The 6000-nt window shown below is 42.6% G+C and overlaps 1 protein-coding gene across 6 annotated transcripts in view; it reads left to right on the top strand.

Moving 5' to 3' along the window:
• The first annotated feature begins 1545 nt into the window (after positions 1-1545).
• The window catches only part of AFTPH (aftiphilin), a 67005-nt gene continuing 62550 nt past the window's right edge, over positions 1546-6000 (top strand). For 3 of the 6 annotated variants that reach the window (XM_035272422.3, XM_017964268.4, XM_035272419.3), the window contains exons 1-2: positions 1546-1807; positions 4200-4346. The gene's annotated coding sequence lies outside the window, so the exon portion shown is untranslated. The remainder of the gene's footprint in view (positions 1808-4199; positions 4347-6000) is intronic. The other 3 variants (XM_002757701.5, XM_002757700.5, XM_035272418.3) reach the window with 1 other exon arrangement.

The following is a 6000-nucleotide window of genomic DNA, read 5'->3' as shown; positions in this document are numbered from 1 at the left end:
CTGTTGCCCAGGCTGAAGTGCAGTTCAAATTCATTTAGTTTAAACATTTTCTTAGTGTAGGGTCTGCTTTAAGGTCTAGTCATTTGTTCTTCTTATTTTGATATTTCTGTTTAGTGGAGCTATCAAATGAAAACAAGCATGTGTTCGTTTAAAATCAATTTCCAGTTTCTATACACACACAAATTCAAGCTTGCACACGAGCTAAACCAGCAGGGGGCGAAATACAATAGGCATAAATTTGACAAGCCAATATAGATTTTTCTTACTTTAGTGACTGAGCAATAACACAAAATCTAGCATCACCACGAAGCAATTGATACTCCCATTTAAAGTGATGCAGTGCCCGTATATCTTACAGCGATTGAGTAGTAAAGAGACAAATGCGGGTCTATTGGAGCGCTCCGAGTTAATTTGTCTAGTACATTGCAGAGGCGGGATAAATCGTGATGAACTGCTATTGTCCTTATCTTTCGCCTGATTAGGAGTGGACACTTCTCTGTGCCTGAGGGGGTGTTTCCCATCCTTGTTTCTTTGCGTAGCTGCTGAGCTTTGCTGTTTTGGAACTATTTTAAATTATTCAATTACTGATGCAGACGTTTGGCAAATATGGGCAGAATGAGAAACAGGCAGGGCTCATGATTTGTAGGACCCCGGGCTCATCAACCGAGACAGTAATAATAATCCTGTAGCCCTGTAGTTTTATTTTTACACTGGCCGGTGTTCTAACAGATATTCATGGTAAAGAAGGAGGAAAGGTAATAAAAACGCAAATCAGGACTGATGATGGAAACAAAGTCTCTTACGACCTCTGTTCCAGAAATGCATTTGAATGCAGAAGTTTATAGTGATTTCTTTAGCCTCACTGGAAATTCTCCCGAAGAATCTATGAAAAACGACCACCATCTCCAAGCCAAATTCCGGACTATTTTTTTGTTGGTCTCGAAGACAGTTTGCCAGTTCGGCGGCTGCTTTCCCACCTCAAATTCTATCGCAATTTCTCGTTATTGGTTAAATATCAGCTTCTTCCTCTGTCAGCATACATTTAAAAAGAGGAAGGGACTTAGGCTGTGAATGAAAAAGTCGTTTTTCGGGGCGAAAAGGGCAAGCTGACGAATACTCTGTAGCAGGTTTTTGGTAAAAATGTGATTCTACATTTCCAAACTGTTACAATTTTATTTGGAGAGCGAGAGACTTAACCCGGTCCTGAGCTGAATGTTAACATTAACTGGCTGACAGGAGCACCTGTCCCTCGCAGGCTGCGCTGCCTCAGCGTGCGCCTGAGTGCGGGAAGACGTCTATCCCTCTACAGCTCGATGACTCGTGAGGAAGTAAAAAGAAAGGGCAGATTGCCCGCACCCAAAATGGCGGCCGGCGCTCTGCGCGACAGCGCCTGCGCAGGGGTAAGCGTTCTGTGACACCAATTCCCCTAGAGTGTCCTCCCCCACCCCACAGCACCCACCAGCGCCCGGTCCCGACCTAGCCACCTGCGCCCGGAAGTGACGTGTTGGCGGCAGCGGTTTCTCCCGCTGCATGATGGGAGAGTGTGTGGAGTGGGCGGGGGGTCTCCGCGGAGGAGGTGGAGGCGGCGGCGGCGGCGGAAGAGGGCGGAGGGTAGTGGGATGGGGGTCCCGCGGCAGCGCTGAAACTCTGGGTGGGTGCCCATGGCGCTGCTGCGCTGACAGGGCTGCGAGCAGCCGGCCTTCCGCTCTCACCAGTTCCGCGTCGGAATAGACGGTCCTTCCCCTGGGAGCCAGTTCCTCCCCGGGCCCCTGAGCCATGGCCATCGCGGCCGCCCCGAAGGAGCCAGGTAAGCGCCGTCGCTTCCTCCCCTAGCTGCGCCCGGGAAAGAGGGTGCAGGGACCGGGCCCGGCCCACCAGCCAGACCCTCACCCGGGCCGGGAGCACCTGCCCGCCGCGGAGCCGAGGGCTGCAAGGACGGAGCCGGCTCTGCGGGCCTGCGGACTCCCGGCTCGGGCTGTGCTCTCTTCTGCGGCGAGTACGGGAACGCCGCTGGTGGCGCCCGAAGCACACAGCCCCCTCTTCGCCATCCCGGGCACCGGCTGGGGAAGTGGGAGTCCTTCCCTTCCCGGCCACTGCCAGCTCTTCCTGCCTGTTTGCTTCCACCTGCCCAAAGCTTCGCGCTGGCTGCATTCTCCCGGGAGCTGTTCAGAAGTTTGGGGCTTTGCTCCCCTTCCCTCGTGACAGGTGTAAACACTGCCTCCTTCACCGAGGCCCGAGGCTGGCCGCGACCTGAGTGTGCTGCTTCCAAGGGTCTCTGAAGTAAGCGAATTTGGAAACCTCCAACAGGCAGAGGGGACGGCCCCAAAGCTCGCGCATCCCTTCCTTGAGAGTACCTTTTCTGCTGCCTTCTTGTACTCTTCAAGAAATTATCTGCGTCTCCTCTCCAGATTGCTTTTGAAAAGTTGGACCATTCTTTAAGCGCCTGGTTTGGCAGGTGCTGCGTCTTGCTTGGGACAGAGGCAGTGTATGGGATGAGCGGTGGTAGGGTCCTTGGTCTATTAGGAAAGTAGTGGGAATAGCAAGGTTTTTTTCCTTGTTGGTTTGTGCAAGTTATAGCTTGGTTATACTGAGTCTTCTGTTGGGGCCAAAGGAAGAACTGACTCACACATGTAAATTTTTTACTGGGTGGGGGGGCGGGGTGGAATGAAACAAAAGCAGTGGTTCCGTTTCAAAGTTCTCACTTGAGGAGAAGTAAAGTAAACTTTGGTTTTCAACTTTTCCTACAGTGTAAGTCCTCCGTCCACCTCGTATTCCGGGGATATTCTTTGGTGGAGGGGAGACACAGAGTTTATCTTTTATGTTACACTTAATTGTTCCTTTCAGTTAACCTCTTAGACATTAAAATATGTGCTAAATTCTAGAGACAACAAACTTTACAACATTATTGTATTAATATAATTAGCACAGTCACTTACATTTTATAGGCTTTTTACCAGTTTAAATGTTGGCTTTTATAGTAGTCATTTTTAACACTTTGCAGAAGTATATTTGTTTAAACAAAGTGTCTGTGGTAGTCTCCTAAATTTTGTTCATAAAGATATTTAACATTAAAAGACAGATCTTGGGTGAAACATCTAGCCCAGTAAATAGCACCTAGCAGATACTTAGAGTTATTCCTCTGTGTGTCAAATTACGTATATCAGTTGATCTTCAACGTACGTACATATTTTTAAATCTTCAAAAACCCCAGGAAAGAAATCCATTACAATTCACATAATATATAGGGCATTTAAGTTTTAATGTTTGCTGATCTTTTGACCTAGAGACTATTAAAAAATAATCCTGTATCACAAGTATAATATGTCCTTAATAGATTTGATACATTTTGCAGAATCTAATTGTCTTTATGAAAATTGTATAATATTGGTGAATCCTATTATAAAACATCATTTTAAATTTTCATTTGTTCTGCTTACAGTGAGTGAGAAACTAGTTCAGAAATGTAATGAAATTTGAGTACCAAATAATGTTTTGTTATGTGTGAAATCTAAAGTGCTTTCAAAGCAGGCAAAGAAGTCTTTGAATAGCATCTCATTAAGGGATTGCCCCTTCTCTCCCAACCCTTCCCCCAAATCTCATAAAAAGAGGCCGCTAAGTATTTAGGTATTTTTAAATCATCATAAATTATTTAAATGTTCTAATTTAATGTTACCTACACTTTGTAAATTAAAAAATAAAGGCTTTTTTCTCTATTCCTAGTATTTTCAAGTCCTCTTTAAGTAGAATAGTCAACCTCCGTAGCCTGAACTTTATAAGTATTTATAGTTTTGACACTATTTTGAAAATCTGGCATTATGTGGATTTTACATATCTTATTTTGGTAATCTTTTTCAGTTTATGTATTTGTATATCGGACACAGTCAAAGGTCCTTTTGCAGCTTTATATGATAATTGCTATTATATATGAGCAATATATATTTGCTCATATATATTGCTTCCTATGAGCAAGGTACTTTTCTAGATGCTTTATATATAGTGTATTAACTTAATCCACACAACAACCCTGTAGGGTGGTAGGTAGTATCTGTCATTTTTCAGAGAGGAAACTTGAGGCACAGAGATACTAAGTAACTTGTCTTCGGTCAAATCAAACAGCTGGTAAGTGACAGAGCGATTTGATAGACCATTTATATAGTCTCATGCAAAACTATACTACATGTTTTCTATGATTTGTGCAGTATGTAGCAAAAGTATAACAACATGCATGGGAATGATAAACACCAAGTCAGAATAAAAGTGACTTCTGGAGAACTTGAGAACGATGAAGGATCTAGGAGGTTTACAAGCATATCTTTACATCCTTGAAAACATCTGAAGCTGGCTTGGTAAGAGATTAAGATTTAAAGTACCTGAGTGATGGTTACTTGATCATTCCTTATGGCTTTTTCCCCCCTAAGGTTTGTATATGCATGAAATTCTTCACAATGAAATTAAGTTTAGGTTTTTAACTTTAAAACATGTATAAAGTATCACTCTTCTTTCAGTATTGTATATTTAAAAAGAGGACAGGAAAGGAGTTAGTATTATTTCGTGTTGACTTTTAAAATACAAGGACCTTCTAAGTTAAAAAAATTTTTTTAAGTTAAGAATTGTTTATGATGTTCATTGTGGGCTAAAAGAAAAACAAAAACAAAAAAAGAAAAGAATAGAATTGATGGCCTCTCCAGCGTCCTCTGCATGAACTTCCCTTGCCTGGGCTCTTCTCTATTGCTGGTAACCATTTAACAGTCCTTTATCACCCTCCTACTTTCTGTTTCTGGCCTTACCCTCCAAGAATAGGGGCTCATAGGTCTATGGATTAGACCTATTCCCAAGAAAAGAGAAAAGTTCAGAACTAAGTGTGGAGGAAGAAAGGAGGTGGGGAATTACTGCTTATTGATTTGGGAGAAGTGAAAAGAGGAGGGAAATAATAATTAAAGACTCCATCCTATGGTTGCACTCCAACAGAGTGCAACCTAGTCTCAAAAAAAAAAAAAAAAAAAGACTCCATCCTGTGATTGTCAGTCACTGCCACCCTTGTTCCAAATAGCTGACTTGAAGATAAGCCTTGCAAAGATAGATTGCTAATTAATTAAAGGTTAATTTACAAGCACTATATTAGTGAATAATTCCCATAGGAAAATTACACAGTAAATGGGAATTAATTTACTGTAGGTTCTATTTATGTAAATATTTACAGTATGCCATAAACCATTTCAATTAAATATCTACTGACACCGTGTTATCTTCTTCCTTTCATTCATAAAACAAGTATCTGTTGAGCACCTGCTATTTGTCAGGCCCTGTTCTAGGTGCTGGGGATACTGAAATGTACAAGAAAAAACACTTCCCTCCTACAGCTTCAGTTTATTTGTGTATATATGTATGTACTCGCATATTTGTGTATGTATTTGGGAAAGATAAGCAAATAGCAATAAAATAGCAGATAATGTTAAGTATCATCAGAAAAAAATGAAGCCAGTTTGGGGAAATAGGGGAGTGCTGAATCTTTTGCTTTGAGCCAATAGTCAGGGAGGTTGGTAGGGCTTGCTGTTTTATGTACGGTGGAGTCAGAGAAGGCTTAAACCTGAAGAAGGGAAGGCAAATAAAGAGTGGTAGAGACAGAAGTATGCCTGGAATAGTTAAGGAATTGTGGCAGAGAAATCCAGTGTGGATAGAATAGAGTGAACAAGTAGAAGAGTAGTACAAATTGTGCTCAGAGTTAAAGGGTGAGAGGGCAGTGTTTTAGGGTCCTTAGAGAAATTCTGATGACTTAGGCTTTTTACTGTGTGAGACGGGAAGTCGTTGCAGGATTTTTGAGTAAAGGTGTAAGATAATTTGTGTTGTAAAAAGATCTGTCTGGCTGCTATATAGAAAATAGACTACAGGGCCAGGCATAGTGGCTCACACCTGTAATCCCAGCATTTTGGGAGGCGGAGGCGGGTAGATCGCCCGAGGTCAGGAGTTTGAGACCAGCCTGGCCAACATAGTGAAACCCCA

The sequence above is a fragment of the Callithrix jacchus genome, chromosome 14 (assembly GCF_049354715.1).
Source record: "Callithrix jacchus isolate 240 chromosome 14, calJac240_pri, whole genome shotgun sequence".
Lineage (NCBI taxonomy): Eukaryota > Metazoa > Chordata > Mammalia > Primates > Cebidae > Callithrix > Callithrix jacchus.
Note: the sequence above shows the minus strand (reverse complement) of the source record. Positions and strands in the feature narration are given on the sequence as shown.